At 43.6% G+C, this 27,122-nt stretch overlaps 1 protein-coding gene across 1 annotated transcript in view; it reads left to right on the top strand.

Annotated features, from left to right (window-relative positions):
- The window catches only part of SEC23IP (SEC23 interacting protein), a 339,277-nt gene extending 312,996 nt beyond the window's left edge, over positions 1–26,281 (top strand). The window contains exon 19 of the mRNA XM_085602809.1: positions 25,044–26,281. The gene's annotated coding sequence lies outside the window, so the exon portion shown is untranslated. The remainder of the gene's footprint in view (positions 1–25,043) is intronic.
- The last annotated feature ends 841 nt before the right edge of the window (positions 26,282–27,122 follow it).

Raw genomic sequence — 27,122 nt, 5'->3', positions numbered from 1 at the left:
AGTTCAAAAATTTGATTTTTCACCTTATCACGGGTTAACCCCCAGATGTCTGCGAAATAGCAAACCATCATGTTCTGCTCCCATTTCTGCACCTAAATCTGTGAACAGACGAGCTCTTCTGGGGTGAGTCTTAATTAAATTAACAATTTTCACTGCAGGATTCAGCACATCCTCAAGTTCATCTTCCATGTTTTGGACATTAAGAGCTTCCTATCTGAGGGATGATGTCTGGCAGCTTCCTGGCTAAAAATCTCTTCTTTTTCCTGCCAGTGAACCATATTTTGTTTTCAAGTGGCACTTAAATTTGGCTGGTTTCAGGCTGTCACTAGCCAAGGTCACTCAACAAACCACACACTGTGGCCTAGTTTCCCTGGCAATAGTGATGCTGGTGAAACCAAAAGCCAGGTAAGAGGCATCATACTTCCTTATTTTTGCAGGTCTTTTCTCACCATCTTTTTTTGCCGTTCTCTTGAGCACCCTACCCTCTTTTGGAGCAGGAAACGATCCATATAAAATGTACACTTGACCTATGATACAAAATTCCATAGTTCTACAGTTATGAATATCATACATGTGTGGCTACTTTGGGTGTAACTGTTTTTTTTTTAACTCTTTGCATTTCCCAGAAATAAAAAAAATAAAAACATTTCATATTGTATGCATAAAACAATAATTAGACAGGCGGTCCCTGACATGCTTAAAGCCATAATTCCAGTCGGTCCTGGCTTTCTTGAGTAGGTTGTTCTTATGAGTCATTATTCTAGTCCCCCATTTTCATAGTGATCGGAAACAGGGGGATGACATACTTAGAAACACTGTTCTCTGGTAATAAGAGCTGACAACATATTCTTTTGGTATTCATATATTGTTTTCAATATTCTTCTCTAGCGACAAGTGATCAGCAGATCACAAGTTCAAATCCTGGCAAGTTCAATTCAGTCTTTCATCCTTCTAAGGTAGGTAAATTGAGTGCCATTAAGTTGAGTAATAACCTTTGTTAAATGTCAGGGACTCCACCCCATATGTAATCTAATTACAAGGGTAAGAGGAAATATAGCTAAGATTCCCAAACAGTTCCTGATCCTCTTGATTTAATTTGACCCAAAGCACTGACCTTTGATGCTAAATGAGAGAGGGGTGTAACCCTAAAGTGACAGAATTGCACATTTTATAACCGAAAATCTGGGCTCAAATCCCAGCTTCCCACTTAAACAACGTGTTTGTTCCACAGCACAGAGAAGACAATCAAGTCAGGAACTGCACTATATAAAAACCTCACTTCTGTAGGATCAATACAAAATAATTTTGCCTCGCATTTAATAACATATGTCATATAAACAAAGAACATGACAACTAACCAGTCTTGCGTACATCGTGGCAACATTGTCTGGGCACAGGGGTATTACTGCTTTGCAGCGCAAACTCTGTATGCCTACCCCAATATGCTTTTGTTGCTTTTCTATTTTGGGCAAAGCCTGAAATGTTTGTTGTGGCTATGCACAGTTTGAAGACCTCTGATTTATTTCCACCCTAAACATTGACATTTAGTGCTGAAAGGAAGAAAGAAGGATATAACCCCACAGTGGCAGAACTGCACAGTTTATAACCAAGAAACCTGCTTCCCCACTCGATCAGCATGTGTGATCCTCAGTACATGCTTCAATTCACTATGTATGATTTCCTTTAACCAGGTCCACTGAAATTATGTGGCACAGGAGAAGGAAATTAGATAGCACCGTTGACTACATCATGCAGTATTATATATGTAATGTGGCACAGCCGGTAAATAGGACTTCATTATTTTGTCATTTCTGCATATATTAACACGGTCTAGCCAAATGTTTCACCGCTTTATTCCCAGTTTTACCACCGAAAACAGCAATAATCAACAGAAAGTGGACAAGTCAACCTTTGCAACTGGTCTTCCACTGCACAGCAACACACATTCCTCCATTTTTAGTAACTTTTGATCTATTTGAGCTAGAAAAAAACGTGTTTTTTTGTTAAAATCTGTAGATTATGCTAATGATGGATTATGTGGTGTATGCTGAATTAACATTTTTTTAAATGCAGTGGCTGCAAAATCGCATAATTCCAGTGGCCCAGCCCTTTGCCAACTAATTGTGAAATTCAGTTCAGGATTTGCACTATACAAACACCATACTTGTATGTGGTCAATACAAAAGAATCTTCCTTCATATTTTAATAATGTGAGCCATAAAAACAGCTAGCTTGACAAACTGAGAAGAGTTGGAAAACTTGTGGCAACGTCGTCTGGGATTGTGGGTATTTCTTCTCTGCTGCTAGGTTTGCCACCTGGCCAGTTTTATCCCAGCATGACTCGTATTTGAATGTATCAAAGTTAGCAAAATAATCTAAAACTGGTATTTTACCTTATCGGTAGTACATAGTTTAAACCATAACTGTAAGAAGAAAACACTTTAAAATGTGCCTTAATGACCCCAACTGATAATTGAATAAAACAGAGACAGAAAGGCCATGTTAAAATGAACACAGATGACTTCAAATAAAGTTGTAATTAAGAAGGTTGTCCAGGCCTGTGTAGAATCTTTGTATTATGTTAGGGAAAGGTGGCCCACTGCGTGTTCGTTTTCCATTCAATGAAATATAGGCACCAGTGGGAGGTTATAAGTGCCGTGCGAGACGAAAGGGCAAGTGACAGGTCGGGTTTTCTAACAAATGTGGGGAAAAGAAGGTCGAAGGGGTAAGGCGCACGCTTACGGTTTCCAAGCGATTTATGGGTGCCATTACAACTTTCTTCAATCAGAGTGACGCAGGAAATGCCCACGCCGCCGCAAACAAAATTGCGACGCATTCTGATGATGAGACGTAACCCCAAGGGGTGAGTCCCACACAGTTTAAAGGCAGTGGCGTAACGAAACTTGAGCCGCCCTTAACGAAACCTGAGCCCCCCCCCCCACCCTGATAAGTACATTGGGGGAATCCACTCTCTGGACCCAGTCAGGACCTACTACCGCCCTGCCACCCATGCAAACTGCCGAAGGGTCCCCCATCACCGCGGGGCCTTTTGTTTCTCCACTGTTCGAAGGCCTCTATCCTAGAGGCACCTTTGTGGTGTATTGTAGTCTCATCCTGTAAAGATGGCTGACGCCTAGCTGCCTACCCTTGTGGGCCTGCAAGGGACAGCAGCTTGCTAAAGACTGAAAGAGAGAGCCAAGACTTCTGGCTTCCCATAGCTCGGGCTAAACATTGGAACCACCATGAGACTTTTAAATACTTGGGCACAGGCTGCTAAACATAGCCGGTGTTTTATAATGAAATCACTGAAAGCTCTCTAAACTCACAAAGACCAGTAAACCATTATAGCCTTGCTGACATAAATTGGGTCATTTATATATTCAGATTTTTTATTTAATCCCAACCTCACCGCGTGATTAACGGAGGGCTTTTCAATTTACAAAGAGCAGTAAAATACAAAAGAGCCGCATTATTGAGAAAAAAATGATGGTGGGAATATTGGGGACAAAAACTGATTGTTCAAAACTTTGATTGATCGCTAGCTACCGAGTGAGTGAGCTCTGGTCCCGTCGACAGAGCCTGCCAAAATGTTTGCCATTCTGCACACGTCCCTGAGAAGGCAAAAGATAATTGGGATTTCTGAAATGTGCCTGCTGTTCCTCACAGATTTTAGCTTGCAGAGGCGCTATGGTGAGTGCTATGCGGTTCCATTTCTGTGACCATTTTAACCAGTATTCTGAGACACACTGCAAACTCCTAGGTTTTATGCTTTAGCTCTCCCTTTGCCCATTCCATGTTTGAGGCCAATCCTTGCAGACAAACCACCCACACATGCCTAATTCCTCTTCCCTTGGTTCCCATTAGCTCCCCCACACCCTCCACCCTAAAGTCTCCTCATCGCACCCGATGAACTATAAATGAGGAAGGTAGCACAAGTCACTGTTTTTATTGTAACATAAGAAAAATCTTTCCAGTGGCGAGAAATCTGTTTTCAAGGTTTCAGAAGGCTCCCAGAAAAGCATGTTATCTGGTAACCTGCACGTACCGTCCTCCAGTCTCCTTGCCCAAATAACACAAATAATTGAAAGTAAAAACATGTTTACGTTGTGGAAGACAGGTCGTAGCTCAACACTTGGAAACATGAACAAGACATTCGTCCAAACAACAAGGTGAAGAAAAGACAGATGCAGTGTTCAGAGTGCTTGCATTTATGCATCACTTTAAACACCTATCAGTAAACTGGGATACTTGCACAAGAGCAGAATGGTAGCCGGAATCACCCTCACTTTGCTGCGGTTGCCACAAATGAACAAGAACCGTGGCAAACCACGACAAGATGAAGGGGGTTAGGAAGGAACTCCAGGGAGAAGAACCTGCAAAAGGCGACACGCGGTTAGACCTTGACTTGGCAGATAAGATGCAAATAGTACTTGGCATAATGGTAAGTAAATTCTCCTAACTCCGATTCTGAGAATTCTAGGCCTTCGAATGAGATGAAATGTGTACCTTTTAGTGAATCAAGGTTGAAGAAAATGAGGTGGGATTGGAAGAATGGACTCTAAGCTGAGACCCTGTAAAGGAAGGACAGAGTTAGCGCATCATTGTTCAAGTATGCAATTAATCAACTTTCAATTCTATAAATAAATGTTTGTTCCCCCCGAGAGCAATCTGTAGCAAGGCTGTATTATGGAAAGTCATATCAAACAGGATGATGTAATAAAGCTGCAATCACAGCTCATGATGAACCTGTTACTTCACTGGAGCAAAGCTGGTGAAAGTTATTACTTATTCTAGGTCAGTTACTGAAGATAGTGTAAACATCAATTGCTGTTTAGGTTAAAACCCCAGAGAATATCTCAAATAGGTTTTAACTTCAGACAGTGCAATATTGTCTCTAACTCCACTTCAGACTAGAGTTACTTGGGTCTAAAATCTTGATGATATTCCAAAAAGACGTAACTTCAAACTCTGTAAAATTGTCCCTTTATAGGGTCAGGCCGGCCCTCCAGCTGAGTTGAAGTTGGCCACAATAATAAACTAAATGATGAACTTACCGATTTCCTAGGGCACATGAAACAAAGCTTTGCACGGTCTCCTCTCTGAAGACTCACTGTGTATATTATGACTAGGGCTCCCGGTTTTATGGTATTTATTTTTTTGCCATTTCCGTCTGTATTTATCCATATTTATTTTTTGGGCATTTTTTCTGTATTTATCTACATTTATTTTTGCCACAAACAAAAGCCAACGCTACAGCTAGTATTTTTCCACATTTATTTAAATTGACAATGCACACAGGGCCAGCTCTAGGGCGGTGCGACTGGTGCCACCGCACCGGGTGCTGCCTTCCTGGGGGCACCGTGTTTGCAAGTTTAGTATGTTTTTCAAGCACCTGCTGCAGCGTTTCTTTCTTCTGGTAATTACCAGGCCTCACAAAAATGTCAAGAAAACTCGTGTGATTAATTATCTTCCTGGAGAGAGATCAGTGTTTTGTATAGTTGAGGTTTTAACTTATGTTAAGTTAGTGCAGAGGGTTAACATGCCTGCTGCAAAGAACGTGTACCAAGTAGATTACAGAGTGCATATAATGTAAACAGATCAGCAGGTTACTGCTTTTAAAAAAGACATCCTTTTGTTACTTGCAATTTATAACTTAAAGTCCTAATATTCAACAGTGAGCTATTAACTTTCATAGGACTGCATGCCCACTGCAAAGTATACATTAGAACATTGATTAATGTTGTATAAAGGGTTAATTTGGCTAGAATTCGATTATTGTTATTGAAAAAAACCTCCCAACTATGCCGTTTCTTTTTTGACTCTGAGTTTGTGCTTCTCCAGACCAAGCACTCTTAAACTATACTGCCTACCAGTATGCATGACATGTACCTACATTTTTAGTCCTTTGGCTTATGTAACATTTCCTATACACTGATTTACACATGTATGATTGATAGTCTCTATGTAATGTGTGTGTTTGATGCAAAGTGCTCTGGCACCCTACACTTGTATGAGGGAGAGCCAGGTACCTATACCCACAACCCAACATGCAGAGGCTGACACACACAGACAAAGTACAAACAGGATTGAACTCAGTCTCACCCTATGCAAAAACAATCAGACAGTGCACACTCGGGCACGTAGAGAGGAACAGGGAGATACACCGACAGAAAGGACGATGTATAAATGCAGGTTTCATGTCCACCTAATATTTAATCATTTGATGATGAACTTGGGCGGGCACAGAAGATCCTGGGCAGAGAGGGGGGAAGTGCCGATGCTGACAGGCACACACACACAGACAGTCTTTGAGCTGCCAGCTGCACCCGAGTACTTCACAGGTCTTTAAAAGACCATTCACTTGTTAACGAGGTTGGGTGGGGGTGGGGGGGGGGGGAAGGGTGTCAGGCGTGGGCTTAACTGGGAGTTTTATATAGCGCTAGCGGAAAGATGGGCTGAGCGTCGACGTTTCAGTCTGACTTGCTGAGCATCCACGAGACCATCTTCAGTGTTGTGTTGTTTATATGAAGATGATGGACCCCCCATACTACAAGCATTAAAAGGGAACAGAACTGTACTACAAACACCGCATTGGTTTGTAACGTTAAGCATACACCTGCAATGAACTGAGCAACGGAGCCAAGGGTGCTGCTCATAGGTATGTGAGGATAGAAACCATCACAATATTTAAAAACACCAAAACTGGTATATCACCTTTAAAGAGTTCCCTCGAGATGGTTGTGCCTAACATACAAAATAAATGGAAAAGAGTTAAAATATCATTCATAGGACATCTGTTTGCAAGGTTAGTTCTAACGATATTGCAAACTGAGAAGTGAGTTAAAAAACATAGCCAAGGGTGTGCTATGAGGACTGTAATTTAGGATGTGCATTGTTACGTAACGTTCATCATAGAAAGAATACAGCTGCGCTTACTTTGAGGGCCTGGGGCAGTGAAGTAATTGCCCCCGCAAGAGTTGTGCACTGGCCTGGCAGGTTGCTGGCAGTGCGTACCTCCCCCCCCCCCCCCCCCCCCCCCCCCCGTTTGTGGCAGCCCAGCACTTCACAGGTCTTTAAAAGACCATTCGCTTGTTAATGGGGCTTTGTTGGTTGTTCACCCCTTCTAGAGCCCCTGCATCGCCACTCCGACTCGACTATTGCTGGAAGAATTAGCACCTTACACAATACTGCCCTGTCAGCTGAAACCCAGAGGCATCGGGTTTTTGCTTGCAGGAATCGGGAGGCGGGAGACTAGCGCGGCAACATTTACTCGTATTTTACCGTTTATAAATATAAATACAGACAAAGGAAATATCGATTTCCGTCTGTATTTATATGTATAAATCCGTAAATACGGAAAACCGGGAGCCCTAATTATGACATATGAAAATATGGAAAACGCCGGAGCATCAAAGCAGGGATCCTACTGCTGGTTGAGAGTCTCAATAACTGGCAGCTGGGAATGGGTGATGCCTCTCTTTATAAACCGCCCTGCCCAAAATGTCTTTTCTGGATGGCCCGCACTTGACCCCACAATAAGGGGCTTGAAAGTGTTATAGGCCACATCGCCTCATTTTGCAAATGGCCGACTTGCTACATGTGAGCAGCTTGACAATCTACATCGCTGCACATGAAGAACGCAGTTGGCGCCCAGGTGCAGGGTGCCCCCATGTGTACAGCACATTTGTAAATGCAACAAGGTCCTGCATGTCTGGGTCTTGACAACACCTCACTCGCATGTACCGTAATCTCCAAAACCTACACCAACTTAATTCAGGCCCAGGCTTCCTGCTCATGGGATAGTTAGTAAGACCTAACACTTACAGATTTGTTCAAGGTTTGAGTATCCGTTTCTTCCCCATAAACCACAGGGCCAGGGAGGTAGAGAAGGGGAGCAGCTAAGCTGGATTGAACAAAACCAGCATTACTGAATTTTTCTCTCTGTAATAGTCAGTTTAAAACAATTAAAACAACTATAGTGTAGCACCTAGCTGAAAAAGGTCACGTAAATAACAGTAAACTCTAGACCCTAGTATTACAGAAGATACAATTGACGTAGAAGTGCACTTGCAAGGTCAAGAATGTGCAGTGTTAAATATACACTGCACCTTTAAGGAGCCAGCAGCTTCCATTCCCAGCATGCACTGTACCAACAGTGCTTCACAGCCTCGGTTCTTGTATTTCTGATTCATGCTGATAGGATCTTAGAAAACGGCAGTGGTTTTTTTAACCCTATTTTTTTGAGGAAATTCCCTTAGAATCACTTTTTCGCCTTTAATCAACATTATATACTCATGTGAAGCATTTCCCTTTGTTCTACATTTTATTAGGTGGGTTTTCTCATGAAACCTTAATTTTCTCTGTGTGGTTTGTTTACCCTCCTCGCTTTCTGTCAAAGACACAGAAAATAACAAAAGCATTATAAGATGAACAACAAATCTACCGAAGGGGAAAACTTGAAGACCTCAGAGCAGAAAATTTGAGGAAGAAACAACAGATGCAGGCCATAGAGGATGCTCACTCTTATGAGATTCTCCACTCTCCTTAAAAGGAAGATTCTAGAAGAGGAGACTTCAACACCCTCACCTGCACTCCCAGGAGCAACAGTTGACATTTAAGCCCGCCTTATACGGACATGCCCGCTATCAAGAGCCAGTTTGACTGCAGGGTCGATGGCAAGAGTCAAAATACCAGCAGGCAAGTCCATACCAAGAATGATCATCTCTGCTGAGGAACCTTTTCAGCTACCTCACCAAAATGGTTGTCCCCGCCCACCTGCTCAGGTTATTTGCTGGGGCGATGGCATTGGGTTAGTTGGTAAAACCAGTGTGCCTTTGGCTTTCAAAGCGTTTTTACACCCTACTCTTGGTGTTATTTCTACTTCTTTTTTGTTTTCCTTGTATAGTTCGGGATGCTACGCCACACTTGTCTTCTGCTTTTATTTTAATTCATTGAATTAGTGTAGCAGTTCAGTTTAGTATATCTTTATTCGATTTTATGAGAAAAAAAAATCTTACAAACACAATACAATTCATTGTTTGAGAATACAATGCATTTAAAAGGGATGACTGAAACGTACTAATTTCCATTCGATTGAAGAAAAATCACATCCATATAATAAAAAGTTCTGGAATAAAGTGCATTTACAGTAAGGAGAAACAGTTTCACTAGGATGAAACCAACAAGTCGTAGGAATGACATGATGCCCTCCTGTCAGGCATCCATAAACTTCTACTTCTTACTGAAATTTAGAGGAAGCAGCATACACTATAGCAATCGTCTGGGTTGCCTTACCGCTGTAAATACATTATGGCATCTTTGTAGATCCAGAAAGCGAGAGGTTTTAAAATGTGTTTAAGAAAACATAAAAAAAGATTGTATAAAGTTTACAAAAACACAAAGTGCAACAAAGATTCTTCCATCAACCCATCGCAGGTACAGGCCAATAAACTGCCCACCCCCCAATGATTTTCCCCATCTGAAAAACAAAGAAGTCTCCTCACTGCCTACCCTAAAAGGGAAGAGGTGAGACCTCTCCCATCATGAAAGTTCCAAAGATGGATAAAATGCCATCTCCCCAAAGCTAAAAACTAAAGAAAATTTCAAACTGAGAACTTACTTAAAGCCCCCTCCAATATTTGGGCGAGACAAAAATTTGCTTGAGGGGACTTCGTCAACCTCTTGTCAGATTTTCTTAAAGTGACCGGTGCAGTAAACATTTCTGGAAAACCAATATTGGTTAAAGATTTATGGATGTATTTCATCCAAGGGATAGAATGACCCTTGTCTGATCTAAAACAGTCTAAAATAATCTTCCTGTTTAAGCTTGCCTCAACATTTGACCACAGGCTAACCCAAAGCAAAGGCGGGGCAAACTTAACTAGATGGGAAACATTGGACACATTAATTCCAAATGCAATATAAAATGTGAGTTATTAGGAGGGAGGTTCAAAAGATGCCGGCAAATCAGTTTTTCTTCGGCCTGTATAGGAGTGTGGTATTTTGTATCCCCTCAATACCTTCAGTATCGAGTCACTGGAACTAGTTGTCCACAGAGTGAGGGGCCCATTCAGTAACTCACTCCGGAAAATCGAGTTTCCAAATAAGTCATGCTTTAACTGGCGAGTAAGAGGAGGGGACCCCCTGTAGTCACACTTACTTCAAGGGTGGTGCTCCACCTCGACCCCTGGTCTCTGTCTCGCTGTTTATTGACGCTTCAGAGGGTGATCAAGAGGAAGAAGAGGGCGAGATCCGGGATCGCGCCTCCACTATTAATGAGTGGAATGACTATCTGATAACTACGCCATCTCCCCCGGTTGCACCTCCAGTGGATTCACCTCTGGACGATTTTGGAGGTTTCCATAACATCATAGAAAGAGCGGCAAAGTGTTTTCAATTGATTTCCCTTACCAAACAGGCAGACTGTTTTCTTTACGATTTTAAAGAACCAATTAAAAAATCGATAAGGGCTAGTTCCATAATAGGTTTTATATTGCAGGAAGAAGCCGGCCATGGTGACAGCAGTTATGCCCAGGTTAGATCAGAAGTACAAGGCACCGGATGATACTCCTACATGCCTTATCGGACAAGCAAGGCCAGATTCTGTCATCAGTCAAGCAGCCCATAGAAGCTCCAGAAATCCTGCTACCCCTATCACAACACCACCAGATAGGGAAGGACGTCGCCTGTACTCAATTGGGAAACGTTTTTCCAGCATGGAGGCAATAAGTTTGAGCTGCAAATTCTCTGGCAATTCTAAGGAGATGTGATGGGCAAATGTGGTCCGATATGGCGTAGTATATCGATCCACTGCCAGAGGATGCTAAACCTGACACCAGGAAGGCGAACAAGTTTCTTCGGAGATAATAGACTGTGCTGTCGATATATCTTCTACAAGTTTCCGACAACTGGCTGGAGCAGCTGTCCTATGCAGGCAGGGCTGGCTAAAAGCAACAATATTCAGACCAGAGGTACAGACGAAGATCCTGGACATGCCCTATGACGGGGAAGCATTGTTCAGAAAACAGATTGATGAAACTCTGCAAACCATAAGGTGAATACTGACACCACCAAGTCCCTGGGAACATTGAAATTCTCAAGCAACCCTCTCGAGGAGTCAGAGGAAAAAGTTCCTACTCTTACAGAGGACGATTCTAGAATTATAGGCAACAATATCTGCCTTACCAAGGGCAATACAGGCTGCAATATGTGCAGCTGTACAGACCGCCACCTGCAACGGCATACAAGCAGCCAACTAGAGGAAAACCGCCCACCTGGAATGATCTTATCTTCCCCAAATCCAAGAAACAACTAGGAGGACGTATTTCTTATTATATTCACCAATGGTCCAGGATAACATCCATGATAGCTCAAGGGCATACCCTCGAAATTCGTCAGCAAACCGCTGAATATGCCTCCAAAATGGACGTTTGCTGCCCATCTTAAACAGCCATTGAAGGAAGTCGCTAACATCTTGCAGAAAGGGGCAATAGAGACGGTCCCAAAGTCTCAGCGGGGCATGGGCTTCTATTCCTGTTTCTTCCTTATCAGAAAAAAATCAGTAGACTGGTGCCCCGTCTTGGATCTTCGACAGTTGAACGAATACCTGAAAAAAGTCATTACAGATGGTCACCCTACAAGACATTTTACACCTTCTCAATTATGGGGAGTACATGACTGCTCTGGACCTTCAAGACACATACTTTCACGTCCCAATCAATCACAGCCATCGAAGATACCTTAGTTTCCAGGTAGCCGGCACATACTTTCAGTTCAAAGTGCTCCCCTTTGGACTATGATCAGCCCCAAGAATATTCACCTAGTGCATTGCCCCTGTGGCAGCACGTCTAAGGCTAAGTGGAATTCAAGTATTTCCGTACTTAGACAATTAGCTAATAAAAGCTCCAACATACCAACAAGCCACAGCGGGCATTGCAAAATGTCTCATTATTCAAAAAAGTGGGTCTCATACAAAATATACGGAAATCAACTCTCAACCCGAGAACAACGTTAATGCTTTTAGGAGAAGTCTTACACACCCAGTCAGACAAAGCTTTAGTCCCTCCAGAAAGACAGGACAAGATAGGATACTAGCCCAAAAGCTTTGCAAAAGAAAGTCTGTTTCTGTCTGACTGTACAAGTCGTTTCTGGGAATGTTCTCCTCCTGCATTCCACTGATGCCAAACTGCAGACTTCATATGCGTCCCCTACAAGATCAGCTAGACAAACAGTTGCTACAAGTTCTGGGCTCATTCGATGATGTGATACTCAACCACAACAATGATAAAAGCTATGAGATGGTGGACAGCATCAGCCAATATTTCTCGAGGGATGACTTTTCTCTCTCCAGCAACAGATCTTGTCATCACCACGGATGCGTCCTGGAGGGATGGGGCGCTCACTTTCAAGAGCTCTCAGTCAGTGGCAAATGAACAACCCCTGAAGAAAGGATGCATGTAAATCTTCTAGAACTGAAGACCATAGCTCTGGCTCTATAATCGTTCCTCCCCAGAATTATAGGCTCATCAGTACCTATCCGTGCTGACAATACCACCAGCATGCACTACCTAAACAAACAAGTAGGGACAAAATCAGTTGCTCTATCTCAACAGGCGCAAATAATATGGAATTAGGCCTTGCAACACAATGTAACACTGAGGGCAGAACACGTTCCAGGAGTCTCCAATGTGCTGGGGGACACCTTGAGCAGACTAACAACCACTTGTCATGAGTGGGATCTCGAACCTCTGGTTCTACAGGACGTTTTCCTTCGGTGGGGAATACCGCAACTCGATCTTTTTGGGTCCAAGACAAATGAGAAATGTCAATACTGCGCAAGCTGGCATACCCAGAAAGGATCGTAGGGAAATGCCTTTTTGATTGGATGGTCGAAAATATTTTCTTACGCTTTTCCCTCCAATTCCTTTGATACCAAGGGCTCTCAGGAAAATGAAGAGAGAACCATGCTGATTAATCCTGATTGCTCCAAAATGGCCCAGCAATTCTGGTTCACAGAACTTCTCCTTCTCTCGGAACAACATCACATTCTTCTGACATCTACTCCAATGTTACTATTCATGAATAAGGGCCGAGTACTTCATCCCAACCCGAATTCTCTTCACTTGTCAATCCTGAATCCTGACAACCATGAGCTCGGACCATTGGATATCCCCAAAGACTGCAGTGAAATAATCTTTAAAGCGCAAGCAGACTCCACGAATAAGTCATATCAATGTCAGTGGAAACGTTTCTGTATATGGGGTCAAGAAAAAGAATTACATCCATTCCTCGTAACACCAGTACAGATCTTACCTTATCTTCTTCAGGTAGCCAAGTCTGGCCTTGCACATTCATCAATAAAAGTGCATTCACAAGCAATATCTCGCTTTACGAGATCAGGGTACTCATCTCTATAGTCTGCAAGACAAGGTACTCTTTAGAGCTTTTCCACCTGTGAAAGAGCCCCCTCCTTCTTGGCATCTCAGCGTCGTATTAAGTCAGTTAATGAAAATCCTGGTCGAGCCAATCCACAAGACGCAGTTGAAATTTCTGTCATGGAAGACGGCTCTGCTATTAGCACTAACATCATCAAGAAGAGTTAGTGAATTGCAAGCATTTACTATAAAACAATCGTTCATGCAATTCAGAAAAGACAAAGTGATCTTAAGGACTAACCCTAAATTCATGCCAATAGTACCTTCGGATTTTCATCTCTTCCAACCTATCCTACTGAAGATGTTCTTTCCAAACCCACAGACTATTGCTGAGAGATCTCTGCATACTTTGGATGTTAAAAGGTGCATTACGTTTTATTTACACAGAACAAAAAGGTTCTGTAAATCTGATCAATTGTTCATCGCCTATGGCAATTTGAATAAAGGACTAACAGTCTGTAAATCTTCCATTGCAAGGTGGATTACAACAGTCAATCAATTCTGCCATAACGCTGCAGGATGACCCTTAACAACTAGAGTCAAGGCTCATTCAACAAGGGCTGTTTTTACGTCCACGGCTCTATTTGCTTGTGGTCCGATTCAGCAAATCTGCAGAGCAGCCACATGGTCCAACAGGCATTCCTTTATCCAGCATTATTCCCTGGATGCTACAGACAAAGCTGATACGTGGGTGTGAGAGGCTGAGTTGCGCCATGTATTTCAGTAAGGTGAGCCTCTTTCCTGCATTTCTTTTCCCACCATCCTCTTGTTATGTTTATTGATTTCATTATGCTTGTTAAAGCTATTGGCAATATTTCCATTATTATGGTATGCTAATATGTATTTAGGTTTACTGCTAACTATTCTGATTCAAGCATGTGAATTTATGAACGATCCAATACTGGAGAAGAAAATAAGTAACTTACCTGTAACTGTAGTTCTCCAGTATTGCTACCTTTCATAGATTCACATGCAACCCTCCCTCCTGCCCTAGAGGCTCCCCTTTACTAGTAGGGATTATATATATTCCCATATGTGTTTGAAAATCTGAGGAAACTAGCCTCTGTGAGGAAGGTTCTAGAGGGTGCTGTCGCCTGTTCCTTGTAGATTAAGTTTGGTCCTTTTTTTTATTTAAAGAAAAGGTCATAGGTAGGCTATTAAATTCATGGCCTAGTGCCATTGTAGGCTATGCTACTAATATGATTGCTTTGATATAATACTTTGGGACTCGCACTTCTACGAAGGGGAATGATTCAAGCATGTGAATCTATGAAATATACTAATACTGCAGAACTACAGTTACAGGTAAGTAACTTATTTTCTTCCTTCTGAAAGCTTAGGCAGATGCTCATAGGACCCTCCAAAATTCTGATTTTAAACACCTCTCAGGTTCTGTGTATCGAACCAATGCCTTTAGATTATCGGAAATACTCTTTGAAATATATGTGGATAGGTATTGAAGGCATTTAATTTATGTTTGATACTATCCAAATGTCTATACAGTCAGATCTTCCTCACCAATTCACATCCTTATCTATGTAGTAATCGCCAAGACGGTGCATCATGTTGTAATCTTCAGGGCAGCCACTTGGGCAGCTCAATGCATATTTTGTATAGTCAGTGTGCCTTGGATACAAGTTGTGTAACAAGAAAGGGGGGGATTCAATGAGGTTCTCAGAGGCCGGAATCTGGAATGAAACTTTTGGAAAGCAAGTACCTCTGACACCATAGATTACAATTTCAACTTTTCTCTGCAAGCCTGTTTATTGACTGCGAGTTGTATTTAATTTACAATGATTTGAATTACTTTGAAACAAGGAGAACACTTCCTCAGTGTGACAAACACATGTCCTAAACATTTAACATTAAACAAACTTTGCTGTTTTCACAATAACATAGTGACGACAAACATAAAATAAATTCTGCAACTAGATAATACATCAAGACGGTACTCAGATATCCTATTTTTCAACATAGGGGCATTCTAACTCATTGTTGCCTCCACATTAAATGATTGTTATGGTCCTAAACAGGGTTGGAGAAAAAATATATTTTCCGAAGTTATCGTGGAGAGCCTTGACTAGGTGTGTTGTTTTTGCTCTTCTGGGGACGTTATTGTGTGATTTTTATCCCAAATAATTCTCGTTCTCTATTAGCTGACGCGTTTCGACCCTTCGTGTAGTGGACCTTTATTGAGTTCTTAAGGTCTTCATCAGGGCTCAATTATAGTTCCAAATGGACATCTTTTTCATACTGGCGGGTGAGGGATGCTGGCGTCTTCTTTCACCTTTCTCGTTCGCCCGTGAGAAATGGGGCTGACATGTGGTTCTTTCACATAATTGGCGGTTGAAAGAATCTTATTGATTCGTGGAAGATCGGAACTGCCTCTTCTCTTGTATGGCGTTTTCTTCGTCTCCGTCCTTCGTTGTGTGGAAGCCACAACGAAGGACGGAGACGAAGAAAACGCCATACAAGAGAAGAGGCAGTTCCGATCTTCCACGAATCAATAAGATTCTTTCAACCGCCAATTATGTGAAAGAACCACATGTCAGCCCCATTTCTCACGGGCGAACGAGAAAGGTGAAAGAAGACGCCAGCATCCCTCACCCGCCAGTATGAAAAAGATGTCCATTTGGAACTATAATTGAGCCCTGATGAAGACCTTAAGAACTCAATAAAGGTCCACTACACGAAAGGTCGAAACGCGTCGGCTAATAGAGAACGAGAATTATTTGGTATAAAAATCACACAATAACGTCCCCAGAAGAGCAAAAACAACACACCTAGTCAAGGCTCTCCACGATAACTTCGGAAAATATATTTTTTCTCCAACCCTGTTTAGGACCATAACAATCATTTAATGTGGAGGCAACAATGAGTTAGAATGCCCCTATTTTGAAAAATAGGATATCTGAGTACTGTCTTGATGTATTATCTAGTTGCAGAATTTATTTTATGTTTGTCGTCACTATGTTATTGTGAAAACAGCAAAGTTTGTTTAATTTTAAATGTTTAGGACATGTGTTTGTCACACTGAGGAAGTGTTCTCCTTGTTTCAAAGTAATTCAAATCATTGTAAATTAAATACAACTCGCAGTCAATAAACAGGCTTGCAGAGAAAAGTTGAAATTGTAATCTATGGTGTCAGAGGTACTTGCTTTCCAAAAGTTGGATACAAGTTGTAACGCAGATACCAACAATCCAAGACCCTCTTAAAATATTTTTGGGGTTGGTTGTAGGAGAATCTTTACTTGCTACATCACCGCAGTTGTATATGATTTTATATCCTTCCATATAGTTTTGAAAAATGCCTGTTTAATAGAAGTTAAGTCTAAGTTAATCAGCAAAGTGGCTCTTCTATTGCTGGTCCTAAAATGAACATTTTGCACATTTTCTTTGTATATCTACAAAATGGTGTAGAGGTGTAGATGGAGAGAAAATGAACAAAACTAAAAAAAAGTTGGGTGTTTTGGGTGTCGGCTCAGTGCTCTAGAAGAAACAAACTGATATCTAGATTTTCAGATGATTACTTATTATAGTGACTTGTGTTCTCAGAGTCCGCCTTCCACCTGACTTCTGTCCATCTAGCACAAGAAGAACCGCGTACAGTGCCTGTTGGGTGTTTGATGAATCTAGGACAATTCTTTCATCCCAATCTGACGTCATTGATTTTGGCAATATTATGAGGGGGTGGTCATGTTAAGGCCAATGAGGGGGTGGTCATGTTAAGGCCAATGAGGGGGTGGTCATGTTGAGGCCAATGAGGGGGTGGTCATGTTAAGGCCAATGAGGGGGTGGTCATGTTAAGGCCAATGAGAGTGGTGCCAAATTATAAGCATGTGCACGAGTGTCCTTATTAGCCATAAACCACAAATGAGTAGTATGTATTCCCCAACACATGGACTTAATTTTATGTGTTGAGCCTAATTTCTTTCTGTTCGAGGCATATGAGCTGCAGATCACACACTAAGGATAAGATCGCCATCTGGTGTTGGGCTCGGATGATTGCAGGTTGTTGTCTTCGGAAGAAGTCTTTGGTCACGAGATAGGTGACTCCTCCTCTGGACAACAGTGCGCATGGGCATCCATTCCATCCTCAGATTGTTTTTTTCCGCCATTGGGTTCGGATGAACTTTTTTCCGCTCCAGTAGAAAATTCTAGCAATCACAACAACTCTCTAAAACGTACAACTCGACGTCGAAATACCATCGAACCGGCTCCGGACGCGGCTGATGGAAAGGACACCCTTTAAAAAATGCCCCCAATGTGGAGCAAAGTTCCCCCACAGTGATCACCACGAGTTCTGTAATCTGGGCCTCTCACCGGACCACAATGAATCCAGCTGTCCAGCCTGCGCCGCATTCCGTTCGAAGAAAACCATCCGGGACCGAAGAGCTCGACGCCATATCATGGCCAAACCGGCTCCAGAACCAGACGACATCTTTGCCCAGGATGTCCCTGACGACGATTCTGAAGACCTCCATATCGTGTCCGAGGCCGACGATTCTGATCCGGGGCAGCGTGTGAGTACCAGCTCCCCTACCCCAACCCCACCAAAAAAGACATTGGTCAAGACTCTGCCAGCTGGGCCCAGTCGCGACCCAAAATCATCTTCAGAAGCCCCGCCCCCGGGCCCGGCTCCGAAGAAAAATAAGCCTGCAGGTGGCTTGGGCTCGAGCAAACCTCATATTATTGTGCCTACAATACCTTCGGCACCGAAGCAGGCTCCAAGGCCGAAATCTCCATCGGCACCGAAACGTCACTCGGCACCGACGTCTCCACCGGCACCGAAAGGTTCGTCGGCACCGAAATCTCCACCGGAACCAAAAAGTTCTTCGGCACCAAAAACATCCTCGGTGCCGAAAAAAGTCCACAAAGAATCTGCCGATCTCACAAAATCCAGATCGGAACCCAAAAAGTCGGCGCCAAAGCCACCTTCGGAAACTGAGGAACTTTTGCGCCCAGATCCAACGCAAAAACGAATTAACATCAACCCTAAAACTGGACATGTCACAGCTGTGCCATACAAGAAAAGGAAGCTGGACACAACACCTCCTCCAGCTCCTCTAAAGAAGAAGGACTGTGCCACTTCACCCATACGTCCTTCCTCTCCTATATTATCTCCTATCCCATCCCCCCCACCCCCACCTCCTTCTCCTCTACCATCTCCTTCTCACACACCACCTCCACAGGATGATGATGATTTAGGGGGAGACCCGGATTTCCTTAATGATCCTACCGATCCTAATGATCCCTTTACACTCCCGGACACGGCACCCATAGATGACTGGGCTTACCCTATGCCTGACATGCCTGATCCCACTCCATACCCTTCAAAACCCTCCCCTCCTGATGACCATTTAGGGTTTGGTCAGCTCATAAACAGGGCGGCACTGTTCCATGGCGTCACCATGCACACAGACACACCTGAAGAAGACTTTCTCCTCGACACCTTTGAGCAGTCGCAAAAAAACGTTCACATTCTGCCCATGATTAAAGGAGTGATAAAGCACGCCACTGAGGTTTTTAAAGACCCTGTTAGGGCCAGGGTTCTTAACCACTGGCGTATTGCCAATACGCAAGCCCTATTGGCTCGCTATGATAGGGCTCATTATGATCAACTAGAGGACCTTTTGCAAACACCTGCCTGATCAATACAAATCCCAGGCCAATGACCTCATCCAAGAGGGCAAACTAATATCAAATGCCTCAATCAAATGTGCATTAGACGCAGCGGACACTGCCTCTAGGGCAGTCAACACAAGCGTATTACTTAGACACCACGTATGGCTCCGCATTTCCGGCTTTAATCCGGAAGTACAAACAACCATTCTTGCTCAACCCTTTAATCAGGAGCAACTATTCGGACCCGCAGTAGACACTGCATTAGAAAAAATGAAGAAGGATAATGAGACTGCCAAATCAATGGGAGCATTACAGTCTCCTCAAGCCAGAGGCTCCTTTCGTCGCTTCTTTTATAGAGGGGCCTCCAAAAATGTGGGAACAGACACCTCTTCCACCTTCAAAACATCAGGTCAAACACCCCCTAACAGAGGATATTTTAGAGGAGGTTACAGAGGAAACAATACCAAGGGCCGAGGGCAGGGCAACACCAACACCCGCACCTCTCCAGCCACTAAACAGTGACTTGCCACCACTCCCCCCGACCGGAGTGGAATGGTCTGGGGAAGACTTCAACAGTTCCTACCTGTCTGGAATTCCATCACAACAGACAGGTGGGTAAGACAAAATATCCAGTCTGGCTACTGCCTCAAACTCATAAACACCCCCCCAAACATACCACCCAAACACCGTCCCATGTAGTCTCGCCACCTCACGCTCCTCAAACAGGAAATTCAATCTTTGCTTCAAAAACACGCAATAGAACCAGTTCTACTCAACATCAGGGCACAGGAGTATATTCTCTATACTTCCTCATTCCCAAAAAGGACAAGACCTTAAGACCCATACTAGACCTCAGACTACTAAACCAGTATATACAATCAGATCACTTCCACATGATCACTCTCCAGCAGGTCCTTCCATTACTTCAACAAGGCGACTTCCTTGCCACATTAGACCTCAAGGACGCATATTTTCACATCCCTATGCATCCCGCGCACAGGAAGTATCTACGATTCGTGGTAGATGGTCAGCACTATCAGTTTACAGTTCTCCCATTCGGAGTAACAACCGCACCCAGGGTATTCACCAAATGCTTGGCAGTTGTGGCAGCATATCTCAGGAGACAACAAATCCATGTCTTCCCCCTATCTGGACAATTGGCTCATAAAAGCCAATACTCTCGACAAATGCGTTCTCCACACTCACTGCACTATTCAAACCCTACACAACTTGGAATTTACCATCAACTATCCCAAATCTCAAATGCAACCCTCCCACGTACATCAATACCTGGGAGCCACCATAGATACATCCAAGGCCATAGCTTATCCCAGCACAGCCAGGATAGCCAACATACAAAATCTCATCAAAAAATGTCAAACCCAACACTCTCTTCCAGCAAGAGTGTTTATGCAACTCTTAGGCATGATGGCGTCATGCATCTCCATAGTACCCCACGCACGCCTTCAAATGCGTCCCTTACAGGAATGTCTATCACAACAGTGGAACCAGGCCCACGGACAACTTACCGATCTGGTGTTGGTGGACAGCCGCTCACTTCGTTCACTGAAGTGGTGGAACACCATCAACCTGTCCAAAGGGCGGCTGTTCTTAGAGCCTCTTCCACAAATTGTGCTGACCACCGACGCATCTCTCACAGGGTGGGGAGCCCACCTCCTTCAACACACCACTCAGGGCAGGTGGACCACTCAACAAAAACAGCTCCACATCAATCACCTAGAACTACTGGCGGTGTTCCTAGCACTCAAATCCTTCCAAGTGCATCTAAAAAACAGAACTGTCCTCATCCGCACGGACAACATGACCACAATGTATTACATACAGAAGCAGGGGGGGACGCATTCTCTACAACTGTCCCAACTTGCACAACAAATCTGGAGATGGGCAATTCCCCAAAACATCTACCTGCTAGCAGAACACCTCCCAGGGGTTCAGAACCAGGTAGCCGACCTCCTAAGTCGCCACACACAGCAAATACACGAATGGGAATTACACCCCAAAGTCCTACTCCCATTCTTCCAAAAGTGGGGACAACCAGACATAGACCTGTTCGCCACACAAGAAAACGCAAAATGCCCAACCTTTGCCGCCAGGCTTCCACACCCACAGTCAAAGGGCAATGCGATATGGATGAACTGGTCAGGCAGATTTGTGTACGCTTTTCCGCCTCTCCCACTCATTCCATTTGTGGTACGCAAACTGAAACAACAGTCGCTCACACTCATCCTAGTAGCTCCCACTTGGGCACGTCAACCCTGGTTCACCACACTTCTGGAACTATCTCTAGTTCCACATCAAAAATTGCGTCTCTCCCCGGCTCTATTAACCCAGAACCATGGAGAAATCAGACACCCAGATCCTCAAACACTGAACTTGGCAATCTGGCTCCTGAAGTCTTAGAGTTCGGGTACCTCAACCTTCCTCCAGACTGTATGAATATCATAAAAGAAGCCAGAAGACCTACTACTAGGGCGTGTTATGCGGCAAAATGGAAAAGATTTGCCATTTACTGCACTAACAATGACATACGTCCACTGGATGCTTCCATCCAAAACATCATTTGCTATTTACTACACTTGCAAAGATGCAATTTAGCGTATTCCTCTATACGTCTACATCTAGCGGCATTAGCAGCCTACTTGCAAAATAGACAACACCTGTCCCTCTTTAAGGTACCAGCCATTAAAGCATTTATGGAAGGTCTTAAAAGAATTATTCCTCCAAGATTACCACCTTCCCCAGTGTGGAACCTTAATATTGTTCTAACAAGGCTCATGGGTCCCCCATTTGAACCAATGCACAAATGCGAACTGCAGTTCTTAACATGGAAAGTGGCTTTCCTTGTCGCAATCACATCCTTGTGAAGAGTAAGTGAAATACAAGCCTTAACTCTTGAAGAACCCTTCCTACGACTACATCGTAACAAAGTGGTTCTTAGGACAAACCCAAAATTCCTCCCTAAAGTCATCTCCCCTTTCCATCTAAACCAGTGAGTCGAACTGCCAGTCTTCTTCCCAATCCAGACTCAGTAGCTGAGATGGCACTTCATACCTTAGATGTTAAAAGAGCCTTGCTTTATTACATCGATAGAACCAAACCTTTTCGATAAACCAAGCAACTGTTTGTTGCTTTTGCTCCACCACATAAAGGCAACCCTATTTCCAAATCAGGTATAGCCAGGTGGATAGTTAAATGTATCCAAATATGTTACCAAAAAGCGAAACGTACTCTTACAGTTCCCCCTAGGGCGCACTCCACGCGTAAAATAGGCGCTTCTATGGCATTCTTAGGGAACATCCCCTTAGAAGATATTTGCAAAGCAGCCACAAGGTCTACTACACACACCTTCACTAAGCACTACTGTGTCGATGTGCAATCCAAACAACAAGCTTCAGTAGGCCAAGCTGTCCTAAAAACTCTATTCCAAACTGCTGCAACGGATACAGGTGACCACCGCTAGGGGAGACACTGCTATATAGTCTATCCTTAGTGTGTGATCTGCAGCTCATATGCCTCGAACGGAATATGCTACTTACCAGTATGCATCTGTTCTTGGCATGTAGAGCTGCAGAGCCACACACGCCCACCCGCCTCCCCGGGACCTGTATCTGTTCCAGCATTGTCTTAATTAGACACTACACATGGACATCCTTTCTCTTTATTTCTTATACACTCCATCATTTCCCATCATGGCGAAAAACAATCTGAGGATGGAATGGATGCCCATGCGCACTGTTGTCCAGAGGAGGAGTCACCTATCTCGTGACCAAAGACTTCTTCCGAAGACAACAACCTGCAATCATCCGAGCCCAACACCAGATGGCGATCTTATCCTTAGTGTGTGGCTCTGCAGCTCTACATGCCAAAAACAGATGCATACTGGTAAGTAGCATATTCCTTTTTAGGTCTCGCCTAGGCAGCACACATGCGCTGTCTCTCCGAGACATCAAGTAATCTGTATCAGGGGTGAAACTGCCTATTGCTGGGTAATTTATCCTGCCGCTTGCCATTAGTAAACTCTGGCATTGCTTTTGTTAGCAGGCTTATTATTAGCTGTGGATCTGATGCGTCACTTCCGGTTATTCCGGAAGCAGCACCGCCTAACTACAGTTCTCGTCTGCTTTCGTGCTTCTGTTTTCCTTTTGGGACTACTATTTCTTCATTTTTTTTAAGGGCACTTAGTAATACTGTCCACCTGTAGCTGCGGTGCTGCAGGGGCCATGTTTGCGGAGGGACCGCCCTTGAAAGGAATGCACATCAGCGCTGCTGGGGCCGTGATTGCCAGGCACTGGGTTACTAAGGGCTGCTGCGCTCCTTTTTCAATTGTTTATAATTTGGAAAATATTGGAATTTTACTAATGGTATGCTTATGTGGCGCTGCAACGGCTCTTGTTTTTTAAGACTGTGTGGGTTCACTATTTTCTAAAGTTCGTAGCTCGTGTTTTTGTATTGCTGACTTTATTTTAATAAAAGGGCATTTAGTGAACGTGTCCAGCTGTAGCTACGGTGCTGTAGGGGTGTGTTTGTGGAGGCACTGGGCTTCAAAGAGCTGGGAATCTGTGCTGCGGGGGCCATGTTTGCCGAGGCATTGGGCTTCTAAGGGCCATGCTCTTTCTCAATTGTTTAGTTTATTAACATTTTGGAACTTGTATCTGTGGTGCGGCAGCGGTTTATATGTATTCTTCCTCATTGTTACTATATTAATGCATCTATATTTATGTGTTGGCTCACTAAATTCTAAATTTCGGGTCTCATGTTTTTGGATTGCTGTTCTCTCTTTTATTTTTTTTAGGACATTTAGTAATTTTGTTCACCTGTAGCTGCGGTGCTGTAGGGGCCATGTTTGGGGAGGCACCTGGCTTTAAAGAGCCGCGCTCCTATGTTAGTTATTTTGGACTGTCTTTTATTAAAAATTAATAATCACATCCAGCTGCAGCTGCGGTGCTGTACATACCCTGTATGCAGAGCCACCGTACATTAAACATCTGCACTTTCTTCGCAGTATGCTTTTAGCGTTACATCGCCATCTCTCACTTCTCCCCACAAGTTACTTTGTAGCTGTCCAAGTTATGTTCGTACATACTAGAAACAAGTTGAAGGGGACATGACACATATATGACACTGCCAATTTTACCATTTAACTTGTTTTTTTTGGTTTACAGTAAGATATTTCTAAAACATTCTTTAAGCGCATGCAGCTGTAGATGCATCGCAGCAGGGCCCCTGTATGCGGAGGCACTGGGCTTAAAATGTCCGCGTACCGGTGTCTACTAGATCACATTTAAAGTCAAGGGTCCCTAGAGCTGCATACCAACTGTCTTGAACCTCGTACCGCTGTAGCACTGCAGTGGTCCTGCATACGGAGGCACCGGGTTTCAAAGGCTCACATTTCAAAAGCTGTACTGTAGGCGAATACATTATTGCCTACCTCTATAAACAAGCATTTACAATGCAATAGGTCTCGCATTTGCAAGAGTTTAAGCTATTGCCTTTGTAAATGACAATGCCTTTTATTTACCAGATTTAAAAAAGAAAAAACATCTAAATAAAAGACATTGTCTTTTACAAATGCCAATAGCTCAAACTTTCGCAAATGCGAGACCTATTGCATTGTAAATGCTTGTTTAAAATAGTCATTCATTATTTTTGTATCAGGACACTAATAGTTGTAGTGAACTGCCGAAAAAAATATTTGCCTTTGCATGGGTGGACAGTTGTTCAATATTAAGAGTGTAAAAAGATTGAACAGTCCTTCGACACCTGCCATCTAGTTATGCATTGTCCCAGCTGTAGCATATGCGTTTATCAATGACCAGATGTTAGTTCAAAGACAGTTGCCCCACATGAGGGCAGTGCTCGCGTATCTCCTATTTTTGTAGTGAAGTGTCATGAATAGAGTTTACTCTGTGTGCTGTGATGTTTATTCTAAGAAGCATTTATTTCCCCTCGTTTCTCTCCTCTCAGATCTGGCATTCCATCCATCTCCGCGGCCAAGAGGATCATTTTTAACGGAGGAAGTATCGCCGTCCAGGTAGAACCGGTGGTGCCGAAGAGTCGACTGCGGTCTGTGCCACCTGAGGTGACAACGGAAAGCACCACGGGCGGCGCTGCAGGCTGCGAACATCCCACTGCAGCAAGGATGCAACTCAAAGCTCCTCAAATCCAGTCTGCCAAACGGAAGCCCTCAGCCAGGGATACGTGTAGCACGCGCCGCGTCCTTGCTGCTGCAGGCGGAAACCCAGCGTGGGCGGCGCTTGGCCTGCCTTTGCGAGCCACAGCGGTTTCTGGAAGTGAGATTCCTGGATGAAATGCATTTCAATTAAACACTTTTTTTAAGTTTCATTCCGACAAGAAATGTGTTAACCTTCAAAGTATATGTGTATAAAATTATATTATAGTGTAGGTCTCACGTAGCTTTAAAAGACTACACATTTCAATGAAACTGCCCCTGAGAATCTGGATGAGTCTGCCTCGTGGTGAAGGTGTGCAGTGTAGTATTCAGAAAGGAGCTCCCCTCTGACGCCCTCTCAACATTAAAACTCTTAAACCGATCTTTGCCAGCCGCCTTGCCCTATGTTTTTTGTCCAAGTACCCTGCTTTTAATGTGTCCCCTGTGTGTGGAAGTACCTTAGCTAGTATTCTCGTTCATAAGGCTCCATGGGGAGGCAGGCCCAGTAATTATTAGGGATGAGCCTTGGGGATTATTTGTACAAGTGTATTCCTCCGCATGCTGAAGTGGACCAGGGTCGTCCGTTAAACCTGAGCCTGGTCACTGGTCCACTGCATTGTAAAGGTCACAGGTGAGTTTACACCCGTCCCCTTTTGAGTAAAAGTAGTTCCTCCATCAGTTTGCAGGCGGCCTCTGCACTCCCATGGCCACTCGTTTCACGAGGAGTGTCTGCACGACGACCCTCCGCCCCATCCTGCCGGTTGCAGGCTGCAGCTGGGGCAGATGGGCAGGTTGGCGCTCCCAGCACCGGCGTTGGATCACGGCCTAAAACATCGTTTTTAATGTTTAATCTCGAGCTCAATGATGCGGTTAAGAAAGAAACTTGTTCACTCGAAGCAGCCGCCGCCTGAAAAGAACAGTAATGGTGGAAAAGCAAATCGCTTTTGCACTCTGCGTTCTTGTTTTTCTTAGTTTGATTTCTTAAGGCTGTGATTTATTTACAGATCAATAAATAGATGTATGTATATGTGTATATGTATGTATCAGACTCTTGCGCAAGTTGCGGTTTATCGGATTGCTGTTGAATTTTGCAAACCAACATCAATCAGAAATGTTAAATCTGACTGCAGTGATGCCTGATTCAGCCTCTTGTTGCTGGCTCACGGTTTGGATTTGGAAGCGTGAAATGTTACTGTAATTAATAAATTGTGGGTACCCTAACCATGCACTTGGCTCATTTACCGTGTAGGAATTAGTGGTAAATAAGCATCGCTCCCTCAGGGCACTACACAGCGATTGATTTCCAAGCGAGGCAAGCTGCTTAGCATAATAAACAGAACATACAACACAAGTACCAGAGTTTTTCGTTCTGGGTCATTTTTGAATTCTTAATGCATCACTCGCTCACCCGATTTAAATGCAGTGTCCATAGCATTGCCGATATCTTCCCCAGGCGTGTGTGATGTCACTAAACTCTCAGATAGCTGTTACTGTCCTGTGGGTCATCCGCAGGTAGTTATTTTGTACTGCTGTGCATGCCCCCGCCCGTCGTCCTCCCTGCTCGTCTCCATCTTCACTCTTGCTCCAATCAATATTGATTGATGACTCTCGAGAGTATTCTCATAGGATTGTGAGCACTGAATTTACTACAAGGGACTAGCGTGGGACGTGCGATCTGGTTTGCCTGACCGTCAATCTAAGAAATTTGCAATTCTCAAAGGGTTTGAAGCTCTCCAGAGATATCTCCAATATCTTACAGTACAAATTTGAATGTATTCTCATTCATAACTTTGTTATTTTGTCAAAAACCCTGAAAGGGGTAGTTTGGGAAGGCTATAAAAGCAGTAGGATCTAATGTTGACATACGAAACAAT

This window comes from Triturus cristatus, chromosome 1_2 (genome assembly GCF_964204655.1).
Source record: "Triturus cristatus chromosome 1_2, aTriCri1.1, whole genome shotgun sequence".
In the NCBI taxonomy this organism is placed as follows: Eukaryota; Metazoa; Chordata; class Amphibia; order Caudata; family Salamandridae; genus Triturus; species Triturus cristatus.
The sequence above is the reverse complement of the archived record's forward strand: the minus strand, read 5'-3'. Positions and strand labels throughout refer to the sequence as shown.